The sequence below is a fragment of the Choloepus didactylus genome, chromosome 4 (genome assembly GCF_015220235.1).
Source record: "Choloepus didactylus isolate mChoDid1 chromosome 4, mChoDid1.pri, whole genome shotgun sequence".
Taxonomy (NCBI): domain Eukaryota; kingdom Metazoa; phylum Chordata; class Mammalia; order Pilosa; family Megalonychidae; genus Choloepus; species Choloepus didactylus.
Genome location: NC_051310.1, coordinates 32,332,846 through 32,351,422, shown reverse-complemented (window position 1 = coordinate 32,351,422; position 18,577 = coordinate 32,332,846). Strand labels below are relative to the sequence as shown.

The window sequence follows — 18,577 nt, the reverse complement described above, 5'->3', positions numbered from 1 at the left end:
ATTCTACAGCTATTAACAACAACAAAAATAGTATAGATGTTTGTGAGTTGAGACCAAGATGACTTCTTGGAGACTGTCCTAGTTTACTAATGCTGGAGAATGCAAAACACCAGAGATGGATAGGCTTTTATAAAACGGTGGTTTATTTCACTACACAGTTACAGTCTTAAGGCCACAAAGCGTCCAAAGTAACACCTCAGCAATCGGGTACCTTCACTGGAGGATGGCCAATGGCGTCCGGAAAACCGTTGTTAGCTGGGAAGGCAGCTGGCGTCTGCTCCAAAGCTCCGGCCTCAAAACGGCTTTCTCCCAGGACGTTCCTCTCTAGCAAGCTTGCTTCTCTTCAAAACATCACTCCCAGCTGCACTCGTTTTTCTCCCCCCAAGTTAGCTCATTTGTATAGCTCCACCGATCAAGGCCCACCCCAAATGGGCGGGGCCACGCCTCCATGGGAACATCTCATCAGAATCATCTCCCACAGCTGGGTGGGGCACATTCCAAGCAAATCCAACCAGCACCAAAGGGTCTGCCCCACAGAAGACCACAAAGATAATGGCATTTGGGGGACACAATACATTCAAACTGGCACAGAGACATTCCAGGTTGCCATGGTATTACATTATTTTAAATGATACAATACCTTTAATTTCAAGGCTCCTCAGAAGAACTTTTGAGACTTCTCATAAAGCCAGTTCCCCCAAGAAATGCTCTTATCACATGTCTAGGAGGGGCTGATGAATCCTGAGTTCCCTTTCTGTAGCTCAACAAGAGCTGCTGGGAAGAAGCCACCACTCTGCTTTAAAATAGTGGTTTCTTTTAAATAGTTCGATTAACACTGGAGTTGAAGCTGTAAATTATAAACTATTTAATAAGTTAGTTAATGGGAAAGAAAATATATCAGAAATGGGAAGATGAATTAGTGGGCAAAAATGCTTTCTAAAATTGGAATATGGGTTTAAATTTTTTTTTTTATCATCATTTTATTGAGATATATTCACATACCACGCAGTCATACAAAACAAATTGTACTTTCGATTGTTTACAGTACCATTACATAGTTGTACATTCATCACCTAAATCAATCCCTGACACCTTCATTAGCACACACACAAAAATAACAAGAATAATAATTAGAGTGAAAAAGAGCAATTGAAGTAAAAAAGAACACTGGGTACCTTTGTCTGTTTGTTTGCTTCCCCTACTTTTCTACACATCCATCCATAAACTAGACAAAGTGGAGTTTGGTCCTTATGGCATTCCCAATCCCACTGTCACCCCTCATAAGCTACATTTTTATACAACTGTCTTCGAGATTCATGGGTTCTGGGTTGTAGTTTAATAGTTTCAGGTATCCACCACCAGCTACCCCAATTCTTTAGAACCTAAAAAAGGTTGTCTAAAGTGTGCGTAAGAGTGCCCACCAGAGTGATCTCTCGGCTCGTTTTGGAATCTCTCTGCCACTGAAGCTTATTTCATTTCCTTTCACATCCCCCTTTTGGTCAAGAAGATGTTCTCCGTCCCACGATGCCAGGTCTACATTCCTCCCCGGGAGTCATATTACACGTTGCCAGGGAGATTCACTTCCCTGGGTGTCTGATCCCACGTAGGGGGGAGGGCAGTGATTTCACCTTTCAAGTTGGCTTAGCCAGAGAGAGAGGGCCACATCTGAGCAACAAAGAGGCATTCAGGAGGAGACTCTTAGGCACAAATACAGGGAGGCCTAGCCTCTCCTTTGCAGCAACCGTCTTCCCAAGGGTAAAACTTATGGTAGAGGGCTCAACCCATCAAACCACCAGTCCCCTATGTCTGTGGTCATGTTAGCAACCATCAAGGTGGTGTAGGCAAATACCCCTGCATTCTCCACAGGCTCCTCAAGGGGGCACTACATCTTTTTTTTTTTTTCTTTTCCTTGTTTGTCTTTTTTCTTTTTTTTTTTTTTTTAACTTTCCCTTCTTTTTTAAATCAACTGTATGAAAAAAAAAGTTAAAAAGAAAACAAACATACAATAAAAGAACATTTCAAAGAGACCATAACAAGGGAGTAAGAAAAAGACAACTAACCTAAGATAACTGCTTAACTTCCAACATGTTCCTACTTTACCCCAAGAAAGTTACATAATATAGCAACATTTCAGTGAACTTGTTCCTACTATATCCATCAGAAATTAACAGACCATAGTCATTTCTGGGCATCCCCAGAACGTTAAATAGCTTATCTGTTCTTCTTGGATTATTGTTCCCCCTTCCTTAATTGCTCTCTACTGCTAGTTCCCCTACATTCTACATTATAAACCATTTGTTTTACATTTTTCAAAGTTCACATTAGTGGTAGCATATAATATTTCTCTTTTTGTGCCTGGCTTATTTCGCTCAGCATTATGTCTTCAAGGTTCATCCATGTTGTCATATGTTTCACCAGATCGTTCCTTCTTACTGCCGCGTAGTATTCCATCGTGTGTATATACCACATTTTATTTATCCACTCATCTGTTGAAGGACATTTGGGTTGTTTCCATCTCTTGGCAATTGTGAATAATGCTGCTATGAACATTGGCGTGCAGATATCTGTTCGTGTCACTGCTTTCCGATCTTCCGGGTATATACCGAGAAGCGCAATCGCTGGATCGAATGGTAGCTCTATATCTAGTTTTCTAAGGAACTGCCAGACTGACTTCCAGAGTGGCTGAACCATTATACAGTCCCACCAACAATGAATAAGAGTTCCAATTTCTCCACATCCCCTCCAGCATTTGTAGTTTCCTGTTTGTTTAATGGCAGCCATTCTAACCGGTGTTAGATGGTATCTCATTGTGGTCTTAATTTGCATCTCTCTAATAGATAGTGAAGCTGAACATTTTTTCATGTGTTTCTTGGCCATTTGTATTTCCTCTTCAGAGAACTGTCTTTTCATATCTTTTGCCCATTTTATAATTGGGCTGTCTGTACTATTGTCATTGAGTTGTAGGATTTCTTTGTATATGCAAGATATCAGTCTTTTGTCAGATACATGGTTTCCAAAAATTTTTTCCCATTGAGTTGGCTGCCTCTTTACCTTTTTGAGAAATTCCTTTGAGGTGCAGAAACTTCTAAGCTTGAGGAGTTCCCATTTATCTATTTTCTCTTTTGTTGCTTGTGCTTTGGGTGTAAAGTCTAGGAAGTGGCCTCCTAATACAAGGTCTTGAAGATGTTTTCCTACATTATCTTCTAGGAGTTTTATGGTACTTTCTTTTATATTGAGATCTTTGGTCCATTTTGAGTTAATTTTTGTGTAGGGGGTGAGGTAGGGGTCCTCTTTCATTCTTTTGGATATGGATATCCAACTCTCCCAGCCCCATTTGTTGAAAAGACCATTATGGCTCAGTTCGGTGACTTTGGGGGCCTTATCAAAGATCAGTCGGCCATAGATCTGAGGGTCTATCTCTGAATTCTCAATTCGATTCCATTGATCTATATGTCTGTCTTTGTGCAGGTACCATGCTGTTTTGGCAACTGTGGCTTTATAATAAGCTTCAAAGTCAGGGAGTGTAAGTCCTCCCACTTCGTTTTTCTTTTTTAGAGTGTCTTTAGCAATTCGAGGCATCTTCCCTTTCCAAATAAATTTGATAACTAGCTTTTCCAAGTCTGCAAAGTAGGTTGTTGGAATTTTGATTGGGATTGCATTGAATCTGTAGATGAGTTTGGGTAGAATTGACATCTTAATGACATTTAGCCTTCCTATCCATGAACATGGAATATTTTTCCATCTTTTAAGGTCCCCTTCTATTTCTTTTAGTAGAGTTATGTAGTTTTCTTTGTATAGGTCTTTTACATCTTTGGTTAAGTTTATTCCTAGGTACTTGATTTTTTTAGTTGCTATTGAAAATGGTATCTTTTTCTTGAGTGTCTCTTCAGTTTGTTCATTTCTAGCATATAGAAACATTACTGACTTATGTGCATTAATCTTGTATCCTGCTACTTTGCTAAATTTGTTTATTAGCTCTAGTAGGTGTATCGTCGATTTCTCAGGGTTTTCTAGATATAAGATCATATCATCTGCAAACAATGACAGTTTTACTTCTTCTTTTCCAATTTGGATGCCTTTTATTTCTTTGTCTTTCCGGATTGCCCTGGCTAGCACTTCCAGCACAATGTTGAATAACAGTGGTGACAGCGGGCATCCTTGTCTTGTTCCTGATCTTAGAGGGAAGGCTTTCAGTCTCTCACCATTGAGTACTATGCTGGCTGTGGGTTTTTCTGTGAGCAGCCACATTCCGGATTAGGCCTAGTAGACAAGCTGCAGCCTGCCCTTGAGTTCCCCCCGCCCATCGAGTGGTGCAAAGATGGCGCCCACATCCTGCTTCCGCTTTGTGATGTATGTGACAACCCTCTGTATTCACCAATCATGCTTGTATGCGTGGCGTTTGCCCATTGGATATACGTAAGGTTTATAAGAAAGTTCCCGGGCAGAGCTCGGAGAGACAGCCCACAAGGAGCCGTACCTGACGGCCGCATCGAGGTTGTTCTCCCCCGAGGTGTCTCGCCCCGGGTGGAACCTGTAAAGATGATGATTGCCTAGTTCCATTAAAAGCCTACATGCTTCACTGCTGCGAGTCCTGAGTGATCACAAGTGCTCCGGGTAAGACGTTGTCCGCACCCTCTCTCCCCTTATTTCTCTGGTCCCCATCGCCGGCCGACCGAGGACTCGAGGCGGGGCGGAGAAAGCGCCGGACAAGTGGTGGCCCGTACGGGGAACTTCGAACCCGCAACCTCATTTGCGTTCCCCTCGCCCCGACGGAGACGTGCTCCCGGGATCCGTGGCTTGACTTCCGCGACTGATCACCGCGAGAAGGTAAGCACCCCCTTTCCATATGAGGACTAGGGCCCGTGGGCGTTCAGGTAGCCCCGGGGACTCGGAAGAGCTCTCCGAGTGATTACAAGACAGTGCCGGCTGCAAGCATGGGGCAGTCCGGGAGTTCACCCCTACTAACCCCCTTAAAGACCCTTTTGAAACAGTGGGGTATCTCAGTTAAGAAAAGTTCTCTCCAACGATTCCTTGATGATGTGGCCACTTTTGCCCCCTGGTTTCCTTGTTCCGGCAGCCTTAATCTGCCCTCGTGGATGAAACTTGGTCATGATATAGACCGAGCGCGCCAAACGGGTGTTTGTTTGGACCCGATTCTAGTCCCAATATGGGAGACTGTTCGTGCAGTACTTGAGTTAGAATCAGCCACTGGCCTAACTACGCCCACTGCCTTGTTGCAGGCGCGACATGCACTCCAAGAGGCTCAGTCTGTTTCGTCTGCGGAGGGCTCCCATAAGGGCAAGCCGCCAGAGTCGAGTACTAGTTCTGATAGTTCTGACTCAGATTCTGAAAGCGAGGCAGACGAGGGACCGGAAGCGCCTCCGCTGATTGATCTAGAGGCACCCCCTATCTCACCCACGCGGCCCTCTGCCCCACCGGCAACGACCGTTGCGCCCCTAAGGAAGCACCTGCATCCGGTGGACGGTTTAACCGACTCCGCAAGGGGCCCTTGTACAGGACTCCCTCTAGTGGCCATGACGAGTAGAGACCATGACCCCCCCTCGCAACACCCAGAACCCCCGCCCGACTACGTGGACCCTCCGGGCCCTTCACCCTCAAATGACAATAGGAGGCATTTTTGGAAGTGGAGCCCCTTTACCACATTCAGACCTTTTGGCATTTTGGGCGGCTATCAACCGCTCGAGCCCGAACCGGTCTCCGAAATGTTCCCAGTCATCATCAATCACCAAGGTCGTAATCTGCATGAATCCTATGATTACAAGCTCTTGAAGGAGCTGAGGCAAGCCGTACATCAGTACGGCCCCAACGCCCCTTACACCCTGAACATGGTTGAGAACCTCTCCACCCTAAATCATACACCTGCTGATATCCTTCAGCTGGCTCGCTCCTGCTTGCCACCCGGCCGGTTTATCGATTGGAAAGCGTGGTTTGAGGAGTTAGCTGAGGAGCAGGCAGCGAGGAATGCGGCGGGGAGGCACGGCGGGTGGAATGTAGATATGTTGTTAGGGATCGGCCAAATCTCAGCGCCCATGGTGAGTGCCACTACTCTCCATTGGGAGGATGAGGAAGGACATCAGGGCAGTTTCCAGCCTTATGTGCTGGCCCTGCCTGTTTCATTATGGGGAAGAGATATTCTAGCTCAAATGGATGTAACCCTAACCACAGGCTACTCTCCAACTTCTAAACAGTTGCTGAATAGAATGGGATATGTCCCGGGCAGGGGGCTGGGAGCCTCCTTGCAAGGGCGCGTGAAGCCCATTCAGGCTGACTCAAACCCTGGCAGACAAGGCCTGGGTTTTTCCTAGGGGCCACTGAGGGTAAATACCCACCTACACCTATAAAGTTAACCTGGAAAGCTAAGGTTCCAGTCTGGGTACCTCAGTGGCCCTTGCCTCAGGAGAAACTTTCAGCATTGCACGCCTTAGTGTCAGATCAGCTGGAGAGGGGGCACATCGTTCCCTCCACGTCACCCTGGAACACCCCTATCTTCGTCATCAAGAAAAAATCAGGCACGTGGAGGCTATTACATGATTTAAGGGCCATCAATAATTGCATGGAGCCCCTAGGGCCTGTCCAGATGGGACTGCCCCTTCTCTCAACTCTGCCAGAGCGGTGGCCTGTCTTTATTATAGATATTAGAGATTGTTTCTTTTCTATCCCACTTCACCCCGAGGATACCCCAAAATTTGCTTTCACTGTGCCCTCCCTAAATCAGGAGGAGCCCTGTCGTCGTTTTGAATGGACGGTTTTGCCTCAGGGCATGGCTAATAGCCCTACCATGTGCCAGTTGTACGTGGCTGAAAAATTAGCCAGTACCCGCCAGCTTTTTCCCCAAGTAAGGATCCTCCATTACATGGATGACATCCTGTTGACCCATGGACAAGTAGACCTCCTTAGGACCACATTAGCACATTTAGTTCTAACACTCCGAGAAGCCAACTTAGAAGTGGCCCCGGAAAAAATACAGATGACCGAGCTTGTCACCTTTTTGGGAGCAAGGCTCACGCCTACCCACATCTCACCCCAGAGGATTACACTCAGACTAGACAGGATTCATACCCTAAATGACATGCAGAGGCTTATGGGGGACATAAACTGGATCCGCCCATATTTGAAATTACCCAATGCAGATTTAATGCCCTTATTCGAGTTGCTGAAAGGGGACTCGGATCTGGCTTCACCAAGATACCTTACCCCTGCAGCGAGGCAGTCACTGTACCAAGTAGAGCAAGCGCTCAGTAGTGCTGCATTGAAAAGAGTGAACCCCAGTGAGCCCTTTGATGCCTGTCTTCTACCGACAGAATCACAGCCCACCGCAGTGCTATGGCAACGGGGACCATTACTCTGGATTCACCCCGGAGTTTCCCCTAAAAGGATTTTAGAACATTATCCCACTGCAGTCGCTGAACTGGCCCTACAGGCCATTAAACAGGCAGTACAACATTTTGGTCTGCAGCCCAAAAACCTCAGGGTGCCTTATTCTTCTCAGCAGCTTGAGGTGCTTACTGGGTGTATAGATCAATGGGCCATTCTCCGATGCACCTTTTCGGGATGTATCAATAATCAGTACCCCAAAGACCCCCTTCTACAGTTTGTCACCCGACACCCGGTGATTTTTCCCAGGGTCACGTCGCCTAGACCAATTAAGGGCGCCCTCACTGTGTACACTGATGGTTCCAGCTCCGGTGTAGGAGCATATTGTGTGGAAGGAGATGCTCCCAAAACTGTTCTTTTTCAGCCACTCAAACCTCAGTGGGTCGAACTGCAGGTCGTCTCCACGGTTTTGAAAGAGTTTCCAGACCCCCTGAATATTGTCTCTGATTCCATCTATGTTGTTAATTCTCTGCAAATTTTGGAAGTCGTGGGCATTATAAAGGGTTCCTCCACAGTAAGCACCTTCTTTCTCGAGCTTCAGAAGGCGATTCTCGCGAGACAGCACCCCTTTCATATAGTTCATGTTAGGGCTCATACGGGCTTACCTGGCCCCATGGCACACGGTAACCATTTAGTGGACATGGCTACTCGGCAGCCGCATGTTTTTCCCGTGCTGACACCATACCAACAAGCCCGTGAATTCCACAGCAGGTTCCACATCAACGCGGGTACCCTGGCTAGGCGGTTTAAGATACCACGAGCAATAGCTAGAGACATAGTCCGAGCCTGTGGAAATTGTGTCACTCGAAAAGCTATCCCCTCAATAGGAGTAAACCCTAGGGGTCTCATCCCGGGAGACATTTGGCAGATGGATGTTACTCATTTTGCCGAGTTTGGTAGGGTCAAGTACTTGCATGTGTCAATTGATACCTGTTCTCAGGTGATGTTTGCCTCTGCCGAGACAGGGGAAAAGGTCCATCAGGTTATTGCGCATTGCCTTGCAGCTTGGGCAACGTGGGGCAAGCCAAAAACTTTGAAAACAGACAATGGACCGGCTTACGTCAGCAAGGCTTTCCAAAAATTTTGTGATGTTATGGAAGTTCACCTAAAACATGGCATCCCATACAACCCTCAGGGGCAGGGTATCATCGAGAGAGCGCATAGAACCATTAAAGAATTATTACAAAAGCAAAAGGGGGGAATAGGTCATGGTCTGTCCCCCAGGGCCCAATTGTCTGCCGCCCTATTTACATACAATTATTTAAATGAAAACGCATCAACCATGACGCCTGCCCTACAACATACCACCCCAGGTCCTCCGCATAGAGGCCTGGTCCGTTGGAGGGATGTTCTGTCGGGGCAATGGAAAGGTCCTGACCCAGTGCTCAGCTGGGCCAGAGGCTCTGTTTGTGTCTTTCCCCAGGAACCAGGACGCCAACCAGTGTGGGTACCGGAGAGATTGGTGAGAACCGTGCAGTCGCCTGAGAACACCAAAGAACTGCAGCCTGACGGGTCGTTAAACCCCCAACGTGACCTGTTGGATCCAGTCCTCAACTCGCGTGATGAGCGGTCAAATGATGTCGACGGTGTCGACCACTCCCCAGCAGACCGGGAAGAGGGCCAGGAATATTGACCTTTTTTCCCTCCTGGTTCTCTTGGCCTAATCTGACCAACTGGGTTCTTCTTGCTGTGGGGTTATTAGTAGGTTTGATCATTGTTAAGAGTTTGCTGGAGCGTTTGTTTCAAAGACAACAGCAATTACGTGTTACCGCCATGATGGCCATGTCCTCTGCCTGTAACCCTCCTGATGACTATAGTCCCTCTGCCCAGCACCCATCCCAACCACTCGAAGCGGGGCATTTGGGGGCAAGGTTCGCAGCTAAGTATTTGGCAAAATCCCGGATATAAATAATCGGCACCAGTGGTCCTATTTTTGTCTCAGGTAGATCTCTTGGGCAGAGTCCTAGTTGTGGCCAGACGGGACCCCTGCCATTGCACAGAGACACCTAGTGACACCCTCGACACTGGCTACCGTTCTCCTAACCCTCTTGTCCCCCAGTTGCGAGACTGAGTACTGCAAGGAGAGCCACATGGTTTCCAGCTCATGGGCTCTCCGGTCTCTATATGAAGTGAGCATTCTGGTCGGTGCCAGAGGCCCCGCCGCAGTATGGCCGGGACCTAGTCCAGACTCCCCAAAGCACCAAAACATACGTTGTGGGCCATCTAGGTCCACGGGAGCACATTCATCACTGGAGACACTGGGGCATCAAAATAAAAACAAAAAGGGGGAGATGTGAGCAGCCACATTCCGGATTAGGCCTAGTAGACAAGCTGCAGCCTGCCCTTGAGTTCCCCCCGCCCATCGAGTGGTGCAAAGATGGCGCCCACATCCTGCTTCCGCTTTGTGATGTATGTGACAACCCTCTGTATTCACCAATCATGCTTGTATGCGTGGCGTTTGCCCATTGGATATACGTAAGGTTTATAAGAAAGTTCCCGGGCAGAGCTCGGAGAGACAGCCCACAAGGAGCCGTACCTGACGGCCGCATCGAGGTTGTTCTCCCCCGAGGTGTCTCGCCCCGGGTGGAACCTGTAAAGATGATGATTGCCTAGTTCCATTAAAAGCCTACATGCTTCACTGCTGCGAGTCCTGAGTGATCACAAGTGCTCCGGGTAAGACGTTGTCCGCACCCTCTCTCCCCTTATTTCTCTGGTCCCCATCGCCGGCCGACCGAGGACTCGAGGCGGGGCGGAGAAAGCGCCGGACATTTTTCATATATGCTCTTTATCATGTTGAGGAAGTTTCCTTCAATTCCTACCTTTTGAAGTGTTTTTATCAAAAAGGGATGTTGGATTTTGTCAAATGCTTTTTCAGCATCTATTGAGATGATCAATTGATTTTTCCCTTTCGAGTTTTTAATGTGTTGTAATACATTGATTGTTTTTCTTATGTTGAACCATCCTTGCATGCCTGGAATGAACCCCACTTGGTCATGGTGTATGATTTTTTTAATGTGTCTTTGGATTCGATTTGCAAGTATTTTGTTGAGGATTTTTGCATCTATATTCATTAGGGAGATTGGCCGGTAGTTTTCCTTTTTTGTAGCATCTTTGCCTGGTTTTGGTATTAGATTGATGTTAGCTTCATAAAATGAGTTAGGTAGTGTTCCATTTTTTTCAATGTTTTGAAAGAGTTTGAGTAAGATTGGTGTCAGTTCTTTCTGGAAAGTTTGGTAGAATTCCCCTGTGAAGCCATCTGGCCCTGGGCATTTATTTGTGGGAAGATTTTTGATTACTGATTGGATCTCTTTGCTTGTGATGGGTTGGTTGAGGTCTTCTATTTCTTCTCTGGTCAGTCTAGGTTGTTCATATGTTTCCAGGAAATTGTCCATTTCTTCTACATTATCCAGTTTGTTGCCATACAGTTGTTCATAATATCCTCTTATAATTTTTTTAATTTCTTCAGGATCTGCAGTTATGTTACCTTTTTCATTCATTATTTTGTTTATATGGGTCTTCTCTCTTTTTGATTTTGTCAGTATAGCTAGGGGCTTGTCAATCTTGTTGATCTTCTCAAAGAACCAACTTTTGGTGATATTTATCCTTTCTATTGTTTTTTTGTTTTCTATGTCATTTATTTCTGCTTTAATACTTGTTATTTCTTTTCTTGTACTTGGTTTAGGATTGGTTTGCTGTTCATTTTCTAGCTTCTTCAGTTGATCCATTAGTTCTTTGATTTTGGCTCTTTCTTCCTTTTTAATATATGCGTTTATTGCTATAAATTTCCCCCTTAGCACTGCTTTTGCTGCATCCCATAGGTTTTGGTATGTTGTGTTCTCATTTTCATTCGTCTCTATATATTTAGCAATTTCTCTTGCTATTTCTTCTTTAACCCACTGATTGTTTAGGAGTGTGTTGTTTAACCTCCAGGTATTTGTGAATTTTCTAAGTCTCTGATGGTTATTGACTTCTAATTGTATTCCATTGTGGTCAGAGAATGTGCTTTGAATAATTTCAATCTTTTTAAATTTATTGAGGCTTGTTTTATGTCCCAGCATATGATCTATTCTGGAGAAAGTTCCGTGAGCACTAGAAAAGTATGTGTATCCTGGTGATTTGGGATGTAATGTCCTGTAGATGTCTGTTAAATCTAATTCATTTATCAGATTGTTTAGGTTTTCAATTTCCTTATTGGTCTTCTGTCTGGTTGATCTATCTATAGGAGAGAGTGATGTGTTGAAGTCTCCCACAATTATTGTGGAAACATCAATTGCTTCCTTTAGTTTTTCCAATGTTTCTCTCATGTATTTTGTGGCACCTTGATTGGGTGCATAGACATTTACGATTGTTATTTCTTCTTGCTGAATTGCCCCTTTTATTAGTATGTAGTGGCCTTCTTTGTCTCTCAAAACATCCCTGCATTTGAAGTCTATTTTATCTGAGATTAATATTGCTACACCTGCTTTCTTTTGGCTGTAGCTTGCATGAAATATTTTTTTCCATCCTTTCACTTTCAGTTTCTTTGTGTCCCTGTGTCTAAGATGAGTCTCTTCTATGCAACATATTGATGGTTCATTTTTTTTGATCCATTCTGCGAATCTATATCTTTTAATTGGGGAGTTTAATCCATTTACATTCAACGTTAAAACCGTGAAGGCATTTCTTGAATCGGCCATCTTATCCTTTGGATTATGTTTGCCATATTTTTCCCTCTCTCTATTAATATCCTTTATTGTACCCATACTGAATCTCTTTAGTACTGAACCTTTCTCCAGGTCTCTCTGTCCTGTCTTTGTTTCTCCATCTGTAGGGCTCCCTTTAGTATCTCCAGTAGGGCAGGTCTCTTGTTAGCAAATTCTCTCAGCATTTCTTTGTCTGTGAAAAATTTAAGCTCTCCCTCAAATTTGAAGGAGAGCTTTGCTGGATAAAGTATTCTTGGCTGGAAATTCCTCTCACTCAGAATTTTAAATATATCGTGCCACTGCCTTCTCGCCTCCATGGTGGCTGCTGAGTAGTCACTACTTAGTCTTATGCTGTTTCCTTTGTATGTGGTGAATTGCTTTTCTCTTGCTGCTTTCAGAACTTGCTCCTTCTCTTCTATGTTTGACAGTGTGATCAGTATATGTCTCGGAGTGGGTTTTTTTGGATTTATTCTATTTGGAGTTCGCTGAGCATTTATGATTTGTGTATTTATGTTGTTTAGAAGATTTGGGAAGTTTTCCCCAACAATTTCTTTGAATACTCTTCCTAGACCTTTACCCTTTTCTTCCCCTTCTGGGACACCAATGAGTCTTATATTCGGACGTTTCATATTATCTATCATATCCCTGAGGTCCATTTCGATGTTTTCAATTTTTTTCCCCATTCTTTCTTTTATGCTTTCATTTTCCATTCTGTCATCTTCCAGGTCACTGATTCGTTGTTCAACTTCCTCTAGTCTTGTACTATGAGTGTCCAGAATCTTTTTAATTTGGTCAACAGTTTCTTTAATTTCCATAAGATCATCCATTTTTTTATTTAGTCTTGCAATGTCTTCTTTATGCTCTTCTAGGGTCTTCTTGATTTCCTTCATATCCCGTACTAGGGTCTCATTGTTCATCTTTAGTTCTTTGAGTAGCTGCTCTAGGTGGTGTGTCTCTTCTGGTCTTTTGATTTGGGTGCTTGGGCTTGGGTTATCCATATCGTCTGGTTTTTTCATATGCTTTATAATTTTCTGTTGTTTTTGGCCTCGTGGCATTTGCTGAACTTGATAGGGTTCTTTTAGGGTTTGTAGACCAGTTGAAGTCCTTGTCTCTAATTTATCAGATCTACAGCTTCGTGGAGTACACTTTCTCTAACTAACCAGCAGGTGGCGTCCACGAGCCACCTGTTCTCCACAAGCCAGATCTCCCCTGCTTAGCCTTTTTGGTGAGTGGGGGAGTGAGTCTTGTGGGGCCCAATTGGTGTACGAAGCTTGCGTGTGTAGTTGGTGTTGCCTGCCCTGTATGTGGGGCGTGTTTCTGGGCAGTCGGGGAGGGGGGGTGGCCCTAACAATCAAATCTCCCTGATGATCCTAGAGTTTTAAAGCTGCTGCAATAGTCTAATCCTTCAGTTCAGTCCTGCCACAGTTTGTCTCTGCCACTGACCCACAAGTCTTTGGTATTGGCGTATGGCTCCTGAGACTTGCAAGTGGGCCCCTCTTCCAGGCTGTGCACCCCGGGTCCTCTGTTGAGGGATGACTGTGCTATGTCACAGGTGAGTGCCGTTCCCCCAGGGCAGTTCTGGGCTGCTGGGCTGTGTTGGGAGGCTCCCAGTCTGCTCAAATGATGGCTGAATGGGGCTCTGTTAATTCACACTGCTCCCCCTTCCCAGCTCTGGGACATTCAGCTGAGGTTGCAGGGAAGGCTAATGTCCACGCCCAGTTTTGTGGTGTGTGCCTGTTATTTGAAGCACTTCCGTCACACTGGGTTGTCTGGGGCAGCTCTGGGCTATGGGGCTGGCGATGGGCAGGAGTGTTTCCTGTCCACCAGGATGGTGGCTGTGAGCGGACACCCCCCTTTTCTTGGGAAGTTGTGTTGTTTAGTGAATTTTCTCAGCCACTGGATTATTGCCTTTTGTCTCAGAGCTCTCTTAGTTCTGCTCTTGACTTGACATGCCCAAATTTCAATTCTTTGAAGCTTTCTGTATTGAGCTTCTTAGAGTAATTGTTTTAGAAAAAGCAAAAAGGATTAAAAAAAAAAAAAAAAAAAAAAAAACGGCCCTCCTCAGAGATCTAATGGGTTATTGAAATGCTAATAGACAAAGCAACCAGGGCCATTAAGGAAAGGTGCACAGGGCAGAGAGATCATCTTTGCTTCGGGATTTGCATATGCGCCTCAAGGCCTGATCTCCGCCCTTCCCCTTTCTGTGTTCACCAGAACTCCAAAAATCCTCTGCTTTTATTTTGGAGTTTTTCGTGTTGTTTTTTTTCTATGCCTGTCTCCTCTCTGCTGGGCTGGCTGCTCTCAGAGTCTCTGGTGTCTGGTCTCAGTCTATCTATGGTTGGAGTTTGAATCAGTAGAATGAGTTTCCGATAAGAGCAGCCACTGCAATTCTCCCTTCTCCTTCCCGGAGCTGACAGCCCCTCCTCCCCCGGGACTGAGCCTGGCAGGGAGGGGCGCGGGTCCCCTGGCCGCAAAAACTTACAGATTTCGCTGATCTCAGCAGTTTCACGTTTTCATGAGTGTTGTATGAAGTATGCCCAAAGACAGATTGCTCTGTGGTGTCCAGTCCACGCAGTTCCTGGCTTTTTACCTACTTTCCTGGAGGAGTAACTAAAACATACAGCTCACCAGTCTGCCATCTTGCCCCGCCTCGGGTTTAAATTTAATTATTACCGGTAGAATTACTTATTAAGTATAAAAAATATTTTGATTTATGTTTTCATTTATGCTGTATATATTTTTAGTCTCCTACTAGATATATTTTTTTTAATCTTCATTTTATTGAGATATATTCACATACCACGCAGTCATACAAAGCAAATCGTACTTTCGATTGTTCACAGTACCATTACATAGTTGTACATTCATCACCTAAATCAATCCCTGACACCTTCATTAGCACACACACAAAAATAACAAGAATAATAATTAGACTGAAAAAGAGCAATTGAAGTAAAAAAGAACACTGGGTACCTTTGTCTGTTTGTTTCCTTCCCCTATTTTTCTACTCGTCCACCCATAAACTAGACAAAGTGCAGTGTGGTCCTTATGGCTTTCCCAATCCCATTGTCACCCTTCATAAGCTACATTTTTTTTTTTTAATTCAGTTTTATTGATATATATTCACAAACCATACAGTCATCCATGGTATACAATCAACTGTTCACAGTATGATCATATAGTTATGCGTTCATCACCACAATCTATTTCTGAACATTTTCCTTACATCAGAAAGAATCAGAATAAGAATAAAAAATAAAAGTGAAAAGAGAATACCCAAACCATCCCCCCATCCCACCCTATTTGTCATTTAGTTTTTACTCCCATTTTTCTACTGATTTTTTTTTTCAATTTTTTAACTTTTGTTTATCAAAAAATTAAAAACAAACAGGCAAACAACAACCAAAAAAAAAAAAAACCCACAACATTTCAAACAAAGCAATGGATTAAGGAAAACAACCTAAAATAACTACTTTGCTTCCAATATGTTCCTACCATACCCGAAGAAAATTAATAAACCATGTCCAAACAGAGGAGTAAGAAAAACAAATAATCTAAAATAACTACATTGCTTCCAACATGTTCCTACCATACCCCAAGAAAATTAACAACCCCTAAGAAAACAAAGGAATAAGAGAAAAAAAAAATCTAAAATAACTCTATTGCTTCCAACATGATCTTCCTATATCCAAGAAAGTTTACAAACCATAATCATTCCTGAGCATTCCCATAACATTGAGATTACCCTCCATAGTTTATCTGTTCTTATTACATTATCATTCCCCCTCCACTAATTGGTATCTCTAGGTCCCCTACATTCTACAGTATAAAACATTGTACATTTTTCACAGAATTCACATTAGTGGTAACATACAATATCTCTCTTTTTGTGCCTGGCTTATTTTGCTCAGCATTATGTCTTTTTTTTTTTTTTTTTTAATCTTCATTTTATTGAGATATATTCATATACCACGCAGTCATACAAAACAAATCGTACTTTCGATTGTTCACAGTACCATTACATAGTTGTACATTCATCACCCAAATCAATCCCTGACACCTTCATTAGCACACACACAAGAATAACAAGAATAATAATTAGAGTGAAAAAGAGCAATTGAAGTAAAAAAGAACACTGGGTACCTTTGTCTGTTTGTTTCCTTCCCCTATTTTTCTACTCATCCATCCATAAACTAGACAAAGTGGAGTGTGGTCCTTATGGCTTTCCCAATCCCCTTGTCACCCCTCATAAGCTACATTTTTATACAACTGTCTTCGAGATTCATGGGTTCTGGGTTGTAGTTTGATAGTTTCAGGTATCCACCACCAGCTACCCCAATTGTTTAGAACCTAAAAAGGGTTGTCTAAAGTGTGCATAAGGGTGCCCACCAGAGTGACCTCTCGGCTCCTTTTGGAATCTCTCTGCTACTGAAGCTTATTTCATTTCCTTTCACATCCCCCTTTTGGTCAAGAAGATGTTCTCCGTCCCACGATGCCGGGTCTACATTCCTCCCCGGGAGTCATATTCCACGTTGCCAGGGAGATTCACTCCCCTGGGTGTCTGATCCCACGTAGGGGGGAGGGCAGTGATTTCACCTTTCAAGTTGGCTTAGCCAGAGAGAGAGGGCCACATCTGAGCAACAAAGAGGCATTCGGGAGGAGGCTCTTAGGCACAACCATAGGGAGGCCTAGCCTCTCCTTTGCAGCAACCGTCTTCCTAAGGGTAAAACCTATGGTAGAGGGCTCAACCCATCAAACCACCAGTCCCCTATGTCTGTGGTCATGTTAGCAACCATCAAGGTGGGGTAGGCAAATACCCCTGCATTCTCCACAGGCTCCTCAAGGGGGCACTACATCTTTTTTTCCCTACTAGATATTAAAACTGTAAAAACAGAATTTGGCTCAAAAATATTATGTTGCAAACTGTTGGGTACTCTTGGCTAATTAGAATGGTCTATGTTACCTTGCTGATGAAAACCTAGCTTCTACAGGATGCATGCTAATCTATTTTATCCAGAATTTTAGTGTTTAAAATCACAAAACATTTTAAATAAATTTAATGGTGATTCCAATTTGGCAACAAGCAAACTTTCTGGCTGCCAGACTTAAAATTTTCAATGATAACCAACTAGAGTATTTGTTTAATAACTTTTACCACATTTAAAGCATGGTATTTTTAGACTGCAACAAACTCAGACTTTTATATCTTATTACCTACTTTAAATTCCATGTAAAATCTAAATCTACAAGTGCATAGAATTCGCTACTAAATATAAGGATTTTCATTCAGCCACATCGAAATACTGCTTGGTTGCTTATATATTAATTCAGTCCACATTCATAATTAATTAATTCAGTTTTTGTCTGCCCCTATTTTAACACTTCAAAAACTGAGGCAAGTAAATCACTGGATATTATACATGCTAGTTACGGTGATAAATAATACATACTTAGGTGTCCAAAATAACAGGATTCCTAACAAAGTTTATAAAAATCAAGAATTGTGAGAAAGGACAAAATATTTTAAAGTATATTTTCAAAGCAAATTTTTATCAGGCATAATTTAAAATTTGCTTTTGTAGTAGGTTCAAAAATGTTTGTTATTAAAGATTGGGCTGTGTAGTTCATAATTGTTAACTCATGAAAAAATAAATATATTTGGGAAGGTAGGCCTGTGGCCTGGATCATGTCATATACAATGATGCCATTTTCTTATGTGTATGGTGTGTCTTAATGACCTTTTGACCTCCAAAGGCCTTACTGTATCAATCTTTTATAATGATGAATCTTTTGATTCTTTAAATTACTATGCTTTTTACAACTATTTTGTTCTTTGTGAAAATGTACTGATACAGGCTAATAAAAATTAAGAACATCGTATTTTGGAAAAAAAAAAAAAAGAACTGTCTCCTCCTTGGAGAGAGAGATGTATATATTCACCATTGGTGAGGAAGTAGAATGGTGTAGCCTATCTGGAGGACAGTATGGTGGTCCCACAAGAAGCTAGGTATGTGAGGGTTTCAAGGTCCTGCAACCTCAGTATGGGGTATGTGGTTGGAAGATCAGAGAGCAGGGACATGAATGGACATTTACACACCATGTTCACTTAGTGGATGGAGGTGGTCTGGGAGTGCACTGACTGATGAATCTGTGGTGTATGCATACAATGGAAAATTGAGTGGCTACCAGAAGAAATGAAGCTGTGAGACGTGCAACTAGGTGAATGGATCTTGAGTACAGCATTTTGAGTGAAGCATGCCAGAAACGAGAGGACAAACATTATAATGCCTCACTAATATGGCCTGATTATAATGTATAAACTCTGAGAACTGAATCTGAGAGCACAGCTTATCAGGGAAATGCTTATTGTAATGGTCTCTAGATTGTAAACTCTTACAGCAGTCACATCTATTCCTGAGTTGTAATGGTTGTCTCTAAATCCTGAGATGCTGAGCTCCTTGTGTATAACCTGGTTGGTCTCTGGAACTTGGGGTATCTGT

General features: G+C 43.4%; 1 protein-coding gene across 1 annotated transcript in view; it reads right to left on the bottom strand.

Annotated features, from left to right (window-relative positions):
* The window catches only part of SPTLC2 (serine palmitoyltransferase long chain base subunit 2), a 201,709-nt gene that overhangs the window by 27,722 nt on the left and 155,410 nt on the right, over nt 1–18,577 (bottom strand). The gene's annotated exons all lie outside the window — the stretch shown is intronic.